Raw genomic sequence first — 20,754 nt, 5'->3', positions numbered from 1 at the left:
GTGAAATATACATGATGGTGGACAGGGGAGAAACCAAGGAAATATTTGGGAAATACTGTTCGAGTGGGTAAAGGGGTCTTTGAAAGTACTCATGGGATAAAGCCCTGCTTCATACTACGGTAAGTTGGCAACAGTGATCTAACCCTATCTAGGTAACCACTGCTGCCTTTGATACTAGAACAATACTGCTAGGGGCGCTCTTATAGCTGTGCACGCTGCAGGATGCACACACCCAGTTAGCTACAAAGGCAATGAACTAGGTTGGAAGTCCCGACAGTTCACAGTGGCGGAAGCGTAAATTGAATGAATTTGTTTAATCTAGATGTGCATCATAAACCACTCGTTACACCAACACGCCATTTTCAAGAAAAAAAACACCTATCAATACAGCAGTATTCCGTAACACAGCATACACTGCAAATGACCATATATATACAGTCTGAAACCGAGAAACTCAATACCTAATTTCCCTTACATTTTCTTACACCATTTCCCCGTTGCAAGCTTGTGATATATATCCCTCCCATTCAACACAATGCTTTTATTTAATAGGCTTCTGCACATTCTTGTGGGCGGTCCTTTTACATATATTTAACTCCATCCTACACAAAGAATCATTTTCTCTCTTCCTGGTTTTGATCCTTTCTACAATCGATCTTGTGCTGGGTAGCGCCTCTCTTGTCCTCCAGCTGCTGAGCATACTACCACACTGAGGAGACAAAGTTAATAGGTGAGTTTATATAAGCGGGAGTTAAAATCTTAGCAATACATTAAACAGCATAAATGCGTGGGTTTGTATAAATTGCAGTACTACGGGAAATGCAAGCACACGCGTGTCACGAGAAAAGTGTCATGCAGATTTATGCTTATTATAATGTATTGATTAGGCAACAGAAAAGTGTCGCTCAAGGGAATCATTCGGTCTCCAGTTACGCCCCGTGAAACTGTACTTCTACAATCTTCTGAAACTTGATTAGCAGCACTTTTAGAAAAATTGCTCAATTAACAAATAACGTGTAACCTGCCTATATATGGGTATTGACTATCCAGGGATGGGCACTTTTGGATTTTTTTTTGAGCAAGGGTCGAGGGTCTTTAATAGATACACAAGATGTACAAATTTAATGAGCTCTGACACTTAGACTTTTTTTGCTACTGCATGATTATTATTTTTTTTTTTAAATTGAATTAAAATAATGCTATTACAAATGTCTAGGCTGTGTAATATAAGAAATAAAATGTAAACTTCCTTCCTGATGATTATGCGCTCATTTCATAATTAAATTCTGTGTGTGTATGTATATACATACACACACACACACACACACACACATTTTTAAGATGAAACAGTCTAACTTTCTGTCTCAAAGAAAGTTTGTATTTTTAAAATTAAAGGGATATTCCAGCCAAAATTGGAAACCACATGGGTGCATTTCTGTATTGAACAAAAGCTATTTAGTATTATACATGTATTAGCAAAAATGCTTCTAATAAAAGCTATAGCTGTTTCAAAAGTGTATTTAAGTATGAACCGTGCACCAGCATTTTAAACCCAGCCGTTGCTCAGAGAGCCTAAAGTGCTTGTACCATCTGGTAATGACTTCATTTGTTAATTGCGTACATGATACAAGCCCCACTGATTATCTGAGCAGCTGCAGTATTTAAAATGTGGGTGCAGTGACAATATCTAGCTATGCTTCACGTGCAGAGAAAAATACTAACACTAAAACAGTGATAACTTTTACTAGAAGCATTTTTGCCAATACAGGTGGCCCTCGTTTTACAACGGTTCAATTTACACCGTTTCAGAATAACAACCTTTTTTTCCAGTCATGTGACTGCTATTGAGAAGCAGTGCATTTATTAAAATAGCCAGTAGGTGGAGCTGTCCGCTTGTGTTGCAGCAAAGCCAAGCAAGCCGAAATTAATCAGTTTAACCAGACCTGAGCTATCGAGCAGATTTCAAAGGAACAAGATCTTCCTGTCTATAAATCAGTCCAGATTGGAATGCATAGAAAGAACTGTTTGCAGAAAAATGCAAGTGAAGTCTGTGTTGTGTGATTATTTTATTAGGTTTATAATGCTGTATAGCAAATGGTTTTTGTTAATTTAACTTAGTTTAATTATATTTTCTGTGTTGTGATTATTTTATTAGGGTTATAATGCTGTTTAGCATTTAAAGTCTTCATTTTCAAAGCTTTAAAAATAATGTATTAGGTGCTACTTATGACAATTTTGAGAGGGGCCTGGAACCTATCTCCCTCACTTCCCATTGACTTACATTATAAACTGGGTTTCAATTTACAACGGTTTTGATTTACGACCATTCCTTCTGGAACCTAACCCCGGCGTAAACTGAGGGCTACTTGTACATGTATATTGCAAATATGTTTCTATTCAAAGATGTAACTGGAATGTCCCTTTTTAATTTTCCATCCAATAAAATGCATTACTACTTACTGCAATACTTTTTTTGTTTTGGCATGGTTTGTAATCACCTTTTGAGATTCATACCTCTGATATATTTAGGCATATATACAGCTACTGTATATATGTAAATGTGGGCTTTGCTGCCTTTTATTAATACATCTGTTACTGTATATCAACAAGTTATATTCAAATATTTCAGTATGGAGGCAAGGCAGATGTTTAAAAAGACATTCAAAACAGATGTTAGCAAACTCATAACCAAGATTTGTCCCGAGGCATAAGAATCAATGAATATTACATGTTTTTTGTAAATGTTTTTAATCTTATACATGTGTGGATATTTGTGATGGTGAACTTAAAATGTTTTAAAATCAGGTCCTGAATCTAAGCAATATTTTACAGGGACTTTAACTGATCACTACTAATAAGAATGCACTGTAACTTAATTTTTCAGTTACCGTGTGTCTTCATAAGAAGTGATCAATTAAAGTCTCTGCAAAATATCACTCCGATTCAGTTATATATATATATATATATATATATATATATATACAGTATATGTGCAGAATTATTAGGCAAGTTGTATTTTTGAGGATTAATTTTATTATTGAACAACAACCATGTTCTCAATGAACCCAAAAAACTCATTAATATCAAAGCTGAATAGTTTTGGAAGTAGTTTTTAGTTTGTTTTTAGTTATAGCTATTTTAGGGGGATATCTGTGTGTGCAGGTGACTATTACTGTGCATAATTATTAGGCAACTTAACAAAAAACAAATATATACCCATTTCAATTATTTATTTTTACCAGTGAAACCAATATAACATCTCAACATTCACAAATATACATTTCTGACATTCAAAAAACAAACAAAAACAAATCAGTGACCAATATAGCCACCTTTCTTTGCAAGAACACTCAAAAGCCTGCCATCCATGGATTCTGTCAGTGTTTTGATCTGTTCACCATCAACATTGCGTGCAGCAGCAACCACAGCCTCCCAGACACTGTTCAGAGAGGTGTACTGTTTTCCCTCCTTGTAAATCTCACATTTGATGATGGACCACAGGTTCTCAATGGGGTTTAGATCAGGTGAACAAGGAGGCCATGTCATTAGATTTTCTTTTATACCCTTTATTGCCAGCCACGCTGTGGAGTACTTGGATGCGTGTGATGGAGCATTGTCCTGCATGAAAATCATGTTTTTCTTGAAGGATGCAGACTTCTTCCTGTACCACTGCTTGAAGGTGTCTTCCAGAAACTGGCAGTAGGACTGGGAGTTGAGCTTGACTCCATCCTCAACCCGAAAAGGCCCCACAAGCTCATTTTTGATGATACCAGCCCAAACCAGTACTCCACCTCCACCTTGCTGGCGTCTGAGTCGGACTGGAGCTCTCTGCCCTTTACCAATCCAGCCACGGGCCCATCAAGACTTACTCTCATTTCATCAGTCCATAAAACCTTAGAAAAATCAGTCTTGAGATATTTCTTGGCCCAGTCTTGACGTTTCAGCTTGTGTGTCTTGTTCAGTGGTGGTCGTCTTTCAGCCTTTCTTACCTTGGCCATGTCTCTGAGTATTGCACACCTTGTGCTTTTGGGCACTCCAGTGATGTTGCAGCTCTGAAATATGGCCAAACTGGTGGCATCTTGGCAGCTGCACGCTTGACTTTTCTCAGTTCATGGGCAGTTATTTTGCGCCTTGGTTTTTCCACACGCTTCTTGCGACCCTGTTGACTATTTTGAATGAAACGCTTGATTGTTCGATGATCACGCTTCAGAAGCTTTGCAATTTTAAGAGTGATGCATCCCTCTGCAAGATATCTCACTATTTTTGACTTTTCTGAGCCTGTCAAGTCCTTCTTTTGAGCCATTTTGCCAAAGGAAAGGAAGTTGCCTAATAATTATGCACACCTGATATAGGGTGTTGATGTCATTAGACCACACCCTTTCTCATTACAGAGATGCACATCACCTAATATGCTTAATTGGTAGTAGGCTTTCGAGCCTATACAGCTTGGAGTAAGACAACATGCATAAAGAGGATGATGTGGTCAAAATTCTCATTTGCCTAATAATTCTGCACTCCCTGTGTGTGTGTATGTGTGTATATATATATATATATATTAGCCATAGGTGTGGCCCTCCCAGCTGTGATTATTCCTTTCACTATATGTATTTTTGCTACAATTAGGGTCCCCTATACTTTTGGCTGTGTGCCTTACTGTAAAATATAGTTTCCTGAGTTGCATTGGTTCATAACAAAGTAAACATTTTATGGTTAATGTCAAAATTTTCTTAACAGTTTCTTCAGGGGACATAGTTTCAAATCTAGTTATCTGTTTGATGTATCACTTTCAGGCATAAATACATGTTTGCAGTTTATATAATACTCTGTAAAACTTGCAGATTTTTTTCATTAAAATGTCATGCTACTTGTTCTAAAACTATCAAACTGACAATGAAAAAGAAGCTATTTTGATTAAATAAATTCAAGAACAAGATGCTCTGCTGGAAAGGGACAGTGACAATCTGAGATATATCGTGCAGTGAGGTCAGAGGCTGGTGAGGCACTAGATATGATACGATGGAGAAACACATGTACAGAGGGCGGAAAGTACCCCCAACAGGGCAGGTTTAAATGATAGCTGAACCAGTGCACAGGTGACGTGATAGGTGAGAGCAAGGTAGTAACCACTGAGTTATTGATCAGCTGATTACTTCACCTGTGCACTGATTCGGCTATTATGAAAACCTGGCCTGTTGGGTGTACTTGAGGACCATTGTTGAGAAACACTGCACTAAAGCACCAGCTCATCGGAAATGTATTGATTACCTGGAGAATAAAGCACACATACTCTGCTCACTGACACCCACACACACTCACATACACACTCACACAATTCTGTGGCACAGTGCCAGTTACTAAGCAATTAGAATGATACACAATGTCTTCTCTACTCACTACTGTATTGTAAAAATAGAGATAATTTACCATACAAATTTTACACAAAGGACAAGTTATCAATACTGCCAACACAGCTGCTACAATATGGTGCTCAAGAAACGCACGTGCACATCCCACTTATGTATGCTCTTCAACAAAGGATACCAAAAGAATGACGTACATAATAATAAAAGTAAACTAGAAAGTTTATTTATTTTTTTTGTGTGCAATTTCTGTAATTTTGACTTTTATGTTCCTTTCAAAAACGAATTTGATTTGCTGACATGGGGCCAGTAACAGTTGATGCTAATTCTCAAAATATAAATAACTAGAAAAGTCTATTAAATAACATGCTCTACCTCAATCATGAAAGTTTAATTTTAAATGTCTCCCTTTGACTATGTGTTTAACCAGTTACTTTACAGTGGCATTATTTCTAAAAACATTTAACTGCAATAATTACATATTTTTTTAAATGACTCCTCTCCTTTTCATTAATATAAACTTGCATTGTGTTTTTAATATGTGCTGCTTTTATACAACAGCTTTCAATTGATTTGTGAATTACAAGTTAACAGCAGTCTTTAAATAAATGGAGACACAGAGAAAAATAAAAATAGATACTGCATCCTCTGACTGAACAGACATAACATATATGAAGGTTGTACCTAATTAAATCAAATAACCATGAAAAAGGGAGGCTTAGCAATATTCAATGTCAAAAACTTTAATTTAAATAATGTGGACTCTGCACACTTAACTTCAAACTCTGGGTTTTAAATTATGGATTTAAATTTGAATTGACCCTTTGACTTCCTGTCATTATTGGGTTATGCTCACTGTCCCCCCCCCCTGTTAATGAGCTGTGTCTAAACACAATTTGTGAATCACAAGAGATGTAGAATACTACTTTACTCTTCTGCTTGGTGTCATCTGTTCTTAGGTTACCTAAGCTTCCAGTTGTGTTACATGACCCTGCTCACTGCATCCTCCTGATTAATCTATATATCCTTCACTTGCTAGGAGGCATCAAGAGGGGTGCCTCCTATTGGTCCCAATTTTTGCTGCTAATATATTGACAGAACACAGGTGGAGCTGCAGCACAGCTTTTCCTTTGACCCATGTACTGCAATGGAGAGAAGTGTTCCTGTACCTGCCTCTCCATACCATTACATGGTGGGGAAAATATTGTTTTTGGACTTTTTTTGTTGTGTTAATTAAAATTTAATTAAGCTTTGGCCACATATGGCAGGGTAGGCACTGCCTCCCCTGCCTCTTATGAGTGCTCTATCTATCTATCTTCACTCTCTGGTCTTTTCCAAAAGAAAAAAGGCTTTAATCCATTTTAACAGGCAATCAGTCAAAAGACATCCCAAATGTTTTGATACCTGCTGGTATCTTTTTCAATGGGTCTAAACAACTAGTTCTATAATGGATCACATGGGCAGGAGCCGGTTAGAGGCGCACACTAGACAGGATATACGTATCGTATGAGGCTTCAAGAAGGGTGCTTAATCAATAACAAATTCCCGGAACGACTCAATCTCTTGCTGAAAACAATGTGTTTATTCTGGAAATACACTTGTTTTTTTATCCTGGATAAACACGTTGTTTTCAGCAAGAGATTAAGCCATCCTGGGAATTTGTTATTGATTGAGCATTATTGGGCTCTCCCTTGCCAGTAGTAGTGTGACCCCCCTTGTCCTGAAGAGGGATACATGACAGAGGGATGCTGTACCGCCGCAAGATAGCCTGCTCTGATTGCCAAGCTGATCCAATCGTGTTACCTGTATTCTGTCCCTATTACTTAGCAGATAAGTGTGTCTATCGCTCTATTTAATGCAGCTACCGCAGCTCCTGCTGTTTTAATAACTTGTGGGAATATTTAATGCAGCTACCGCAGCTCCTGCTGTTTTAATAACTTGTGGGAATATTCTCTTCCCCAACAGGAAATGGCAAAGAGCACAGCAAAAACTGTCCATATAGTCCCTCCTAGGCTCCGCCCACCCCAGTCATTCTCTTTGCCGCTGAACAAGCAGCATCTCCACGGAGATGGTGAAGAGTATGTGGTGTTTAGTTGTAGTTTTTTATTCCACTATCAAGAGTTTGTTATTTTAAAATAGTGCTGGTATGTATTATTTACTCTGAAACAGAAAAAGATGAAGAGTTCTGTTTGTGAGAGGAGTATGATTTTAGCAGCAGTAACTAAAATCGTTTGCTGTTTCCACATAGGACTGTTGAGATGAGAACTTCAGTTGGGGCAAACAGTTGGCAGACTTTTCTGCTTAAGGTATGACTAGCCATATTTCTAACAAGACTGTGTAATGCTGGAAGGCTGTCATTTCCCCTCATGGGGACCGGTAAGCCATTTTCTTAGTCTCAAACAGAATAAAGGGATTAATATGGGCTATAAAACTGGTAGACACTTTTATGGGCTAGATCGATTGCTTTATTTGGGCATTTTATACAGCTTGATGTTGAAATTCACACTTTATAAACTTTGGGGAACGTTTTTTTTTACGTCAGGGACTGGTTTAGACACCTTCCCAGTCAGGAAGGGCCTTCTCTGTAGTAGGCAGAGCCTCATTTTCGCGCCATTACTGCGCAGTTACTTTTGAGAGCAGGACATGCAGCTGCATGTGTGTGGGTCTGAAAGTAGTTGAAAAGGTTCCTAGAAGGCTTCATTTGGTATCGTATACCCCCCTGGGTTTGGTAAAGTCGCAGCAAAGTCGCATTTTAAGGGTTAAAGGTCTGAAATTTGTGGTGCAATGCTTTGAATGCTTTAAGACACTGCGGTGAAAATTTGGTTAAATTTGAACAATTCCTTCATAGTTTTTCACATATTCAGTAATAAAGTGTGCCCTGTTTAAAATTTAAAGAGACGGTAACGGTTTTGTTTTAAAACGGTTTTTGTACTTTATTGACAAGTTTAAGCCTGTTTAACATGTCTGTGCCTTCAGATAAACTATGTTCTGTATGTATGGAAGCCAATGTGTCTCCCCCTTCAAAATTGTGATAATTGTGTCATAGCGTCCAAACAAAGTAAGGACAGTACTGCCACAGATAGTAAAGTTGCCCAAGATGATTCATCAGATGAAGGGAGTAGACATAGTTCTACATCATCTCCTTCTGTGTCTACACCAGTTTTGCCCACGCAGGAGACCCCTAGTACTTCTAGCGTGCCAATGCTTGTTACTATACAACAATTGACGGCAGTAATGGATAACTCCATAGCAAATATTTTATCCAAAATGCCTGCATTTCAGAGAGAGTGCGATTGCTCTGTTTTAAACACTGTAGAGCAGGAGGGCGCTGATGATAATTGCTCTGTCATACCCTCACACCAATCTGAAGTGGCCATGAGGGAGGTTTTGTCAGATGAGAAATTCTACCTGAATCAGAAATTTCCCCAACAGGCAGAACCTGATGTTGTGACATTTAAATTTAAATTAGAGCATCTCCGCGCACTGCTTAAGGAGGTGCTATCTACTCTGGATGATTGTGACAACCTGGTCATTCCAGAAAAATTGTGCAAGATGGACAAGTTCCTAGAGGTTCCGGTGCACCCCGACGCTTTTCCTATACCCAAGCGGGTGGCGGACATAGTGAATAAGGAGTGGGAGAAGCCCGGCATACCTTTTTGTCCCCCCTCCTATATTTAAGAAATTTCCTATGGTCGACCCCAGAAAGGACTTATGGCAGACAGTCCCTAAGGTCGAGGGGGCAGTTTCTACACTAGCCAAGCGCACTACTATTCCTATTGAGGATAATTGTGCTTTCAAAGATCCTATGGATAAAAAATTGGAGGGTTTGCTTAAAAAGATTTTTGTACAGCAAGGTTACCTCCTGCAACCTATTTCGGGCATTATTCCTGTCACTACAGCAGCGTGGTTCTGGTTCGAGGAACTAGAAAAGTCGCTTGGTAGAGAGACTCCGTATGAGGAGGTTATGGACAGAATTCACGCACTTAAGTTAGCTAATTCCTTTATTTTAGATGCCGCTTTGCAGTTAGCTAGATTAGCGGCAAAAAATTCAGGGTTTGCAATTGTGGCGCGCAGAGCGCTCTGGCTAAAGTCTTGGTCAGCGGATGTATCTTCCAAGACAAAATTGCTTAATATCCCTTTCAAGGGTAAAACCCTTTTTGGGCCAGAATTGAAAGAGATTATCTCAGACATCACTGGGGGTAAGGGCCACGCCCTCCCACAAAATAGGCCTTTCAAGGCCAAGAATAAGTCTAATTTTCGTTCCTTTCGCAATTTCAGGAACGGACCGGCCTCCAACTCTGCAGCCTCTAGACAATAGGGTAATGTTTCACAAACCAAACCAGCTTGGAAACCGATGCAAGTCTGGAACAAGGGTAAGCAGGCCAAGAAGCCTGCTGCTGCTACCAAAACAGCATGAAGGAGTAGCCCCCGATCCGGGACCGGATCTAGTAGGGGGCAGACTCTCTCTCTTCGCTCAGGCTTGGGCAAGAGATGTTCAGGTTCCCTGGGCACTAGAAATAGTTTCTCAGGGTTATCTTCTGGAATTCAAGGAACTACCCCCAAGGGGAAGGTTCCACATGTCTCACTTATCTTCAAACCAAATAAAGAGACAGGCATTCTTACATTGTGTAGAAGACCTGTTAAAAATGGGAGTGATAACCCAGTTCCAACCGTGGAACAAGGAATGGGGTTTTACTCAAATCTGTTTGTAGTTCCGAAAAAAGAGGGAACTTTCAGACCAATTCTGGATTTAAAGATCCTAAACAAATTTCTCAGAGTGCCATCGTTCAAAATGGAAACTATTTGAACGATTTTACCTACAATCCAGGAGGGTCAATTTATGACTACCGTGGATCTAAAGGATGCGTATCTACATATTCCTATCCACAAAGATCATCATCAGTTCCTAAGGTTCGCCTTTCTGGACAAACATTACCAGTTTGTGGCTCTCCCATTCGGGCTAGCCACTGCTCCAAGGATTTTCACAAAGGTACTCGGGTCCCTTCTAGCGGTTCTAAGACCAAGGGGCATTGCAGTGGCACCTTACTTGGACGACATTCTGATACAAGCGTCGTCTCTTTCAAAGGCAAAGGCTCACACAGACATCGTTCTGGCCTTTCTCAGATCTCACGGAAGGGAAGTGAACATAGAAAAGAGTTCCCTGTCTCCGTCGACAAGAGTTCCTTTCTTGGGGACAATAATAGATTCTTTAGAAATGACGATTTTCCTGACAGATGTCAGAAAGTCAAAACTTCTAAACGCTTGTCAAGTTCTTCACTCTGTTCCACGACCTTCCATAGCTCAGTGCATGGAAGTAGTAGGGTTGATGGTTGCAGCAATGGACATAGTTCCTTTTGCGCGAATTCATCTAAGACCATTACAACTGTGCATGCTGAAACAGTGGAATGGGGACTATACAGACTTGTCTCCAGTGATTCAAGTAGATCAGAAGACCAGAGACTCACTCCGTTGGTGGCTAACCCAGGATCACCTGTCCCAGGGAATGAGCTTCCGCAGACCAGAGTAGGTCATCGTCACGACCGACTCCAGTCTAGTGGGCTGGGGCGCGGTCTGGGACTCCTTGAAAGCTCAGGGGCTATGGTCTCGGGAAGAGTCTCTTCTCCCGATAAACATTCTGGAACTGAGAGCGATATTCAATACTCTCAGGGCTTGGCCTCAACTAGCAAAGGCCAGATTCATAAGATTCCAATCAGACAACATGACTGTTGCTTACATCAACCATCAGGGGGGAACAAGGAGTTCCCTGGCGATGAGAGAAGTGACCAAAATCATAAAATGGGCGGAGGATCACTCCTGCCACCTATCTGCGATCCACATCCCAGGAGTGGAAAACTGGGAGGCGGATTATCTGAGTCGTCAGACATTCCATCCGGGGGAGTGGGAACTCCACCCGGAGATATTTGCCCAGTTGACTCAATTATGGGGCATTCCAGACATGGATCTGATGGCATCTCGTCAGAACTTCAAGGTTCCTTGCTACGGGTCCAGATCCAGGGATCCCAAGGCGACTCTAGTGGATGCATTAGTAGCGCCTTGGACCTTCAACCTAGCTTATGTGTTTCCACCATTACCTCTCATTCCCAGGCTTGTAGCCAGGATCAAGCAGGAGAGGGCCTCGGTGATCTTGATAGCTCCTGCGTGGCCACGCAGGATTTGGTATGCAGACCTGGTGAATATATCATCGGCTCCACCATGGAAGCTACCTTTGAGACAGGATCTTCTAGTACAAGGTCCATTCGAACATCCAAATCTAGTTTCCCTTCAGCTGACGGCTTGGAAATTGAACGCTTGATTTTATCTAAGCGTGGGTTTTCGGATTCTGTAATAGATACTCTGGTACAAGCCAGAAAACCTGTAACTAGAAAAATTTACCATAAAATATGGAAAAGATATATCTGTTGGTGTGAATCCAAGGGATTCTCATGGAGTAAGATCAAAATTCCTAGGATCCTTTCCTTTCTCCAAGAAGGTTTGGATAAGGGATTATCAGCGAGTTCTCTAAAGGGACAGATTTCTGCTTTATCTGTCTTACTACACAAACGACTGGCAGCTGTGCCTGATGTTCAAGCTTTTGTTCAGGCTTTGGTCAGGATCAAGCCTGTTTACAGACCTTTGACTCCTCCCTGGAGTCTGAATTTAGTTCTTTCAGTTCTTCAAGGGGTTCCGTTTGAACCTCTACATTCCATAGATATCAAGATGTTATCTTGGAAAGTTCTGTTTTTGGTTGCTATTTCTTCTGCTAGAAGAGTTTCTGAGTTATCTGCTTTGCAGTGTAATCCGCCCTATCTGGTGTTCCATTCAGATAAGGTTGTTTTGCGTACTAAACCTGGTTTCCTTCCAAAGGTTGTTTCCAACAAGAATATTAACCAGGAAATAGTTGTGCCTTCTTTGTGTCCGAATCCAGTTTCAAAGAAGGAACGTTTGTTACACAATTTAGATGTAGTTCGTGCTTTAAAGTTCTATTTAGAAGCAACAAAGGATTTCAGACAAACGTCTTCTCTGTTTGTCGTTTATTCTGGCAAGAGGAGAGGTCAAAAAGCTACTGCTACCTGTCTTTCCTTTTGGCTGAAAAGCATCATCCGATTGGCTTACGAGACTGCCGGACGGCAGCCTCCTGAACGCATCACAGCTCACTCTAGGGCTGTGGCTTCCACATGGGCCTTCAAGAACGAGGCTTCTGTTGATCAGATATGTAAGGCAGCGACTTGGTCTTCCCTGCACACTTTTGCCAAATTCTACAAATTTGATACTTTTGCTTCTTCGGAGGCTATTTTTGGGAGACAGGTTTTGCAAGCCGTGGTGCCTTCTGTTTAGGTAACCTGATTGGCTCCCTCCCTTCATCCGTGTCCTAAAGCTTTGGTATTGGTTCCCACAAGTTATGGATGACGCCGTGGACCGGACACACCAATGTTGGAGAAAACAGAATTTATGCTACCTGATAAATTACTTTCTCCAACGGTGTGTCTGGTCCACGGCCCGCCCTGGTTTTTTAATCAGGTTTGATGAATTTCTTTCTTTAACTACAGTCACCACGGCACCTTATGGTTTCTCCTGTTTTTTCTCCTGTCCGTCGGTCGAATGACGGGTGGGCGGAGCCTAGGGGGGACTATATGGACAGTTTTTGCTGTGCTCTTTGCCATTTCCTGTTGGGGAAGAGAATATTCCCACAAGTTATGGATGACGCCGTGGACCGGACACACCGTTGGAGAAAGTAATTTATCAGGTAAGCATAAATTCTGTTTTTTTACATATCTGGGTCTGGACTATGATAACATATTAACATCTTGTTTGTTGCAGTTATTTTTCAATGATCAAACTTTACCCAACACTTTTTTTTTTTTTTTCCTTATTTGGAGGAGCTATTTTAAATTTAGGATGTAGATTGCAGGACTTGCCACTGTCATTGATACCAAAATCTCCATTGTTTGGCATCAGCAGAAAATTTAAAATAACAAACTTCAAATTAGTGAGACATGTGGCAAGGTTAGGCTTGTTCAGTTTCTATGACTGAACAATCACAAATTTCAGAGTTAATTAAATTGCAAAATTGAGCACTTTATATTACAATCTCAAAGTGTTTCATGTCCCTTTTTTATAGGGATATGAAACCGAACCCCTTTAGTAACAAAACAAATATGTTAAATAAAAAGAAACCTAAAAAGAAACATATAGCAAAAAAATGCAAACGACTTGCTTGTTTTCTTGCTAAATGAGCACTTAGCTGCTGCCTACAGCTAGATAACAGAGCTACCTTTACAGACCTTAAAGGGCCAGAATAGTCAAACAATTACATGCTCCAATGCATTCTGTTGTGCGACTAACGGGACCAGTAGTTCACCGCGGGTACAGAGCAGCATCTTCTACTGTAGGTGTAATCCCCTTTGCGGAGGTTAAACACAGTAGAAGAGGGTCGATAGTCTTTAAATTACATACTCTAATGGATTAGAAAGAAGCAAAAAGTATGTAAGGCAGCGCTAGAAGCACGGATTAGAGCATGTAATTTTAAGACTATATATTGTGGCTCTTTAAATTGTACGGTCACAAGATTTTTACAGCAAAAGTCCTTTACTGAGCATGGCAATAAACTGACTATAGCTATAGCAGATGTCTCCTAGCAACACGTCAAAGGAAGCTGCTCCTTTGCCTTTCTGTAGAGACCACAGCCTCCTAGGGTTGTGACAGGATTTAATAGACTTCACAAATGAGCCCCAACCATTTAATCTCCTGCTTGCCTTAGTGATTTCTCACAACTGGAGGCCAGGTAAGTACTAAGGGGTTATGCACCCCCCTAGACACCCAGGGATCATTGATTTGTAATAAAACATTTGAGTTTAGAAGTGTGAAGCATCATGCTATAGGACAACCCCTCAACATTTGCTCCCCCCCAATAAAGGGATACTAAACAAAATACTACACAATGATGTAAAGCAAATATCCTGAGGATAAAAGCCCCCCCCCCTCCCCATTATTTAAGTTGCTTAAAGGCCATTCAATACATTATCCCTGCCTAATTAGCATGTGTAATAATATAAAAAATGACTTCAATTTGCAGGCCAGCTGTACCATCTAACAGCCATCAGCCAATCAGAATCGTATACACTGTGAACTCTTGCAATTCCCTAGTAATAGCTGGTGCCTTATATTTAATGCACCTCCCCCTAGTCATGGGTGCTGCCATTATGGAACATAGGTTAGACAGCAGGTATCTGAAGGAGAGTTGCTGCATTTGTGCAAACACATCTGCACTGGAATGTAGGGACAGATACATTTCACTATAGCAGCACCCATGACTAAAGGGAGGTGGCAAATAACCTACATATTATGCTTATAAAATGTATTTAGTGTTTAATATGCCTTTAATGTTTGCATATAAAGACACTGCACACTTTTGATAATGGAAGTAGTTTGGAAAGTCTCTTAGAGCATGCAGTTTTATCTGAATTGTGAGTTTTTAATTTTGACTTTAGTGTCTTTTAAAATAAATAATTGTTATGTTTTAATTAAGTTGTAAGCCCCCTTAAAGGGACATAAAACACCAAATTTTTCTTTCATGGTTTAGATGGTACATAACATTTAAAAAAAAAAAAAAAAAAAAATTCAATTTACTTCTATTAAATTTTTTTTCCCTATATCTTTTGCTGAAGAAACTGCATTGCACTACTGGCAGTTAGCTGAATAAATCTAGTTAGCCAATCACAAGAGACAAATTTGTGCAGACACCAATAAGCAGCTAGCTCCCACTAGTAAAGGATATGTGTGTATTTTTTTTTTTATATAACAAGGGATACCAAAACAAAGAAGCACTTTAGAAAGTAAAACTAACTTTTAAAAGTATCTTTTTATCCTACTAAATTGCTCAACCATTTGACATTTATAGTACAATCTCCGGGCCAGATTACACGTTTCACAATAATGATAATCTGGGTTGCAACACACAATATCACTGGGCCACGCTAACATTAGCATGCAACTTGATATTACAAGTACATAGAAAAACTGATTTACTAGAGAAGGGTTAGCGTGACTGATATCGCTCTAGCACAACCTATACTTTCAATGGATATCGTGACAGAGCTAAATAGTGCTAATATTACAATTTGAAGATTATAGGTTGCGCTTGATCGGAAGCCAAAACTGCACTTTAATATTTAGTGCGACTTGAGACCTGAAGTGTAAGGGTTAAAAATAAAGTTGGTCAAACCTCATTAAAATATTACACTCACATATATACACTTTTTTATTTTTTATTAATAAAAAGGCCTCCAGTATGTGTAATACACGCATATTTTACATTCTTATGTTTTTCACCTAGAAAATAATGTGTGTGTGTGTGAATATATGTCTGCACACCCCAGTTAAAATGTCAGGTTTCTGTGATTGTAGAAAAATGAGACAAAGATAAATCATTTCAGAACTTTTACCACCTTTTAATGTGACCGATAAACTGTACAATTCAATTGAAAAACAAACTGAAATCTTTTAGGTGGAGGAAAGAAAACAAAAAAAACTAAAATAATATGGTTGCATAAGTGTGCACTCCCTTATAACTGGGGATGTAGCTGTGTTCAGAATTAAGCAATCACATTTAAAATCATGTTAAATAGGAGTCAGCATATACACCTTCCATCATTTAAAGTGCCTCTGATTAACCCCACATAAAGTTCAAGTGATGGTAAACTCTCCCCTTTTTAAAATCAGATCTGGAATGTAAGCGCTATTTTAGATGGAGTTTTATTCATCATGTTCAATGAAGATGCGCTATAACTTAGTTATTAATATAGATATGAAATTCAAATACCCCACGTTACACCACCCACTTCCAAAGTCAATTTCCTGTCAGCTAAATGATTGAATTACTCTCCAATCAATGCTCTAGCTACAACAAAAGTGCCATATGGGGAGAGCGCTGATTGGACAACAATTCAATCTGTTAGCTCACAGAAAATTTTACTTTTGAAGTGGGCGGAGGAGCATGCAGTATTTGAATTTCATATCTATATTAAAAAGCATGTTATACTGCATCTTCTTTACAGCTAATGAATTAAACTCTATCTAAAATAGCGCTTACATTCCAGATCTGATTTTAAAAAGGGGAAAGTTTACCATCACTTTCAGCTGCTCTAGTAGGTCTTTCCTGAAATTTTCTTAGTCGCATCCCACAGCAAAAGCCATGGTCCACAGAGAGCTTCCAAAGCATCAGAGGGATCTCATTGTTAAAAGGTATCAGTCAGGAGAAGGGTACAAAATAATTTCCAAGGCATTAGATATACCATGGAACACAGTGAAGACCGTCATCATCAAATGGAGAAAATATGGTGCAACAGTGACATTACCAAGAACTGGATGTCCCTCCAAAATTGATGAAAAGACGAGAAAAAAACTGGTCTGGGAGGCTGCCAAGAGGCCTACAGCAACATTAAAGGAGCTGCAGGAATATCTGGCAAGTACTGGCTGTGTGGTACATGTGACAAAAATCTCACGTATTCTTTATATGTCTGGGCTATGGGGTAGAGTGGCAAGACGGAAGCCTTTTCTTACGAAGAAAAACATCCAAGCCAGGCTACATTTTGCAAAAACACATCTGAAGTCTCCCAAAAGCATGTGGGAAAAGGTGTTATTGTCTGATGAAACCAAGGTGGAACTTTTTGGCCATAATTCCAAAATATGTTTGGTGCAAAAACAACACTGCACATCAGCAAAAGAACACCATACCCACAGTGAAGCATGGTGGTGGCAGCATCATGCTTTGGGCTGCTGTTTTTTCTTCAGCTGGAACTGGGGCCTTAGTTAAGCTAGAGGGAATTATGAACAGTTCCAAATACCAGTCAATGTTGGCACAAAACCTTCAGGCTTCTGCTAGAAAGCTGAACATGAAGAGGAACTTCATCTTTCAGCATGACAACGACCCAAAGCATACATCCAAATCAACAAAGGAATGGCTTCACCAGAAGAAGATTAAAGTTTTGGAATGGCCCAGTCAGAGCCCAGACCTGAATCCGATTGAAAATCTGTGGGGTGATCTGAAGAGGGCTGTGCACAGGAGATGCCCTCGCAATCTGACAGATTTGGAGTGTTTTTGCAAAGAAGAGTGGGCAAATCTTGCCAAGTCAAAATGTGTCATGCTGATAGACTCATACCCAAAAAGACTGAGTGTTGTAATAAAATCAAAAGGTGTTTCAACAAAGTATTAGATTAAGGGTGTGCACACTTATGCAACCATATTTTATTTTTATATTTTTTTTTCTTCCCTCTACCTAAAACATTTCAGTTTGTTTCTCAATTGAGTTGTAGAGTTTATAGGTCACATTAAAGGTGGAAAAAGTTCTGAAATGATATATATATATATATATATATATATATATATATATATATATATATATATATATATATATATATTAGAGCTGCAACAACTAATCGTAATAATCGATTATGAAAATAGTTGTCAACGAATCTTATAATCGATTAGTTGGTCTGTACACAACATCAGCTGCTTCACTCCAATGAACTCCTGCATATGGTATTGTGTTTTATGGTTATGTCCTTAGCCTAAAGGACGTCTACTTTTCACTTTTTCAGGACAGTATATAAGTTTACAACTACCCCTGGCTTATGTGCAACCCAGATATAATAGTCATCATTTGGATTGTTTATTTTAAATCTGTTGATTTGGAACTATGCTTTTCATGATATAGTGCCAAGCTTGTTGTTTACACCTTGCCCCTAGATTGATGGGAGTTATTTAAATTGATGTGCACTATTATCTGGTTTCACAATTATTAGCGTATTGCTTGCTATTGCTGATTATATGTACTGTATAAATAAATGTGTAAGGCTTTGTCCTGTTATTGATATACAATCCTTAGCGCTTTTTGATTTTTGTTTTTGTTTTTTTTAATATTTTTAATAAATTGTGATATGTACCAGATAAGCCAAATTCCTTTGGTAAACGCTTCTGTCAGAGATATATGTGCACTCACCCAGCGTGCTGCGCTGTCTTCACTGCTATCTCAGCAGCACCGCTCTGTGTTACCTCTTCAGCGCTCCCCACGGGAGCTAAAGCCAGGAAGGAAGGTTCCGGTTCAACAGGTGCAAACGGACAGTACAGGGAAATTTCACCGGATTCCCTGAGAAAACAACAAGGTAAAGAGTAGCCAGAATCCTTGCACTCAAATGGATCGGTCAGGGTGAAATGCCAAAAAACGAACCGGCACGAATAAGCAATAAAAAGCTTCTTTTATTTGTTTGATAGCACATAAAAAGGCATACACGCCAACACAAGGTACAGGTCACACCTTGTGTTGGCGTGTATGCCTTTTTATGTGCTATCAAATAAATAAAAGAAGCTTTTTATTGCTTATTGGTGCCGGTTCGTTTTTTTGCGTTTCACCCTGACCGATCCATTTGAGTGCAAGGATTCTGGCTACTCTTTGATATGTACCAGATTCAACCTTTATAAGTATATATTCGTTATTTTTAGAGCGGACTAGATATTTCCCCTAACCTTATAGCTGGTTATTTACCATTGAATATAGATATTAAAGATATTTTTATGTTAGAATGAAGTCAAGGGTTACTTTATTGAGAGGCCCCTTGCCAAGGTAGAAAACACTTAGCATTGGTGAAGAGCTAACAAAGATAAATATCCCACTTTGGTGAAATTGGCAAAACCCTTCTTATACACCTCAACAGCCTTTTCTCTGCTGCAGGAAATATAGCTGCAAACAGAGAACCAGCCTTAGCCAGAAGCATGTGGACATGTTGAGATGTTTGCATTTCAATGCAAAGTTTCTGAAAGAGTAAATAACAGAATGTTATTAACCGTGATAGTCTAACTCTTTCTATTTCTTCCTCTTTTCAAACAGTTTGTGGTTTTGATTAATTATAAAACTGTGCTCTGCTGCATAAAAATTGAAGAAACAGTTGTGTTAATGTAAAGTTTTAGTCTGAAGTTTATATTTGTAACACTCATTATGTGGATTTTATTTAAAACATAGAAAACTATTATTGATTCTCTTTTTATCCGATTAGTCGATTAATCGAAAAAATAATCGGCCGATTAATAGACTATGAAAATAATCGTTAGTTGCAGGCCGCAAGCGAATATGGGTGATGGAGTTTTTTTTTTTAAAGTTTTTGCACTACATCTTCTCTCTGAGAAGTTTAACGCGGTCAGATTTATGTTTGCGCAAAAACTTTACTTTCAACCTTTAATACGATAGCAAACTGACACACACAAAAAGCCTCCAACTAGTGAAGTTAATGCGGGATCGCTGATTTACGCTCCACTCCTAAACTAGCCCTTAGTGGTGCAAAGACCTATATTGTCTTTAAACAATTTGTAGATGAAACTAGTTGACTGTATGTTGTGACAGTATGGCAGAGAATAAACCTAATGAGACAGATAGGACTCTTTGGAGACACGGGCATGTCTGTTGATGACAGGAACCTTTAACATTGTTAAAAATAAATTATTGAATCATAGGCTAATATCAGATTTATTTATTTTTCTGTCCCAAAGAAAGTACATTTTGCACATATTAATTTGGCTTCAATATTAAGGTAAATAATATATTACACTATAAATAAAATCTTATCTACCACCCAGCTAATGAGTGTTAGTTGGGCATATGCCACGTGGAAAGTACAAGCTGTGAGTAACACACACGAGTGATTTGTCAGTCTGTCATAACCCTTATGTTGTTAATGTGGCCCTGCTGTCAAGTATGTTGTTGGTGCTTTTTGTACTAGAGCTCATGCGGAGCATGTAATCCTGACTCATTTAAACATTTTGGATTCATATTGAAGTTCAATTTTTTTTATTTTAATCTCCCTTTAAAAACCTAAAATTAACATCCATATTTAAAGGGACATGAAACCCAAAGTTTTTCATGATTCAGTGTGTGTGCAATTTTAAACAACTTTCCAATTGTCTTCTATTAAATTTTAGTTTTGTTCTTTGTATCCTCTGTTGAAAAGAATACCTAAGTACTCTCATGAGCTGTTGATTGGTGGCTGCACATATAGGCCTCGTGTTGTTGGTTCACTCATGTGCATTGCTGCTTCACAAAGGATACAAAAAGAATGTAACAAATGAGATAACAGAAGTAAATTGGAAAGTTGTTTACAAATGTATGGATTTCAATGTATTGGTATAATTTCTTAAACGTTATATCTAAGTAGGTTTAGGAGCAGCAATATACTTCTGGGTGCTATCTGGTGATTGGTGGCTATGTACAAATAACTATTGTCATTGGCCTAACAAATGTGTTCAGCTAGATCCAACTGCATTACTGCTCAAATTTGCTTTGTTCTTTTAGTATTCCTTGTTGAAAGCTAAAACTAAGTAGGCTCAAACTTATTTCTAAGCCATTGA

General features: G+C 39.0%; 1 protein-coding gene across 1 annotated transcript in view; it reads left to right on the top strand.

Moving 5' to 3' along the window:
- Window positions 1-577: 577 nt before the first annotated feature.
- Window positions 578-20,754, top strand: part of ABRACL (ABRA C-terminal like) — a 60,760-nt gene continuing 40,583 nt past the window's right edge. Inside the window, exon 1 of the mRNA XM_053710661.1 lies at window positions 578-730. The gene's annotated coding sequence lies outside the window, so the exon portion shown is untranslated. The remainder of the gene's footprint in view (window positions 731-20,754) is intronic.

This window comes from Bombina bombina, chromosome 4 (assembly GCF_027579735.1).
Source record: "Bombina bombina isolate aBomBom1 chromosome 4, aBomBom1.pri, whole genome shotgun sequence".
In the NCBI taxonomy this organism is placed as follows: Eukaryota; Metazoa; Chordata; class Amphibia; order Anura; family Bombinatoridae; genus Bombina; species Bombina bombina.
The sequence above is the reverse complement of the archived record's forward strand: the minus strand, read 5'-3'. Positions and strand labels throughout refer to the sequence as shown.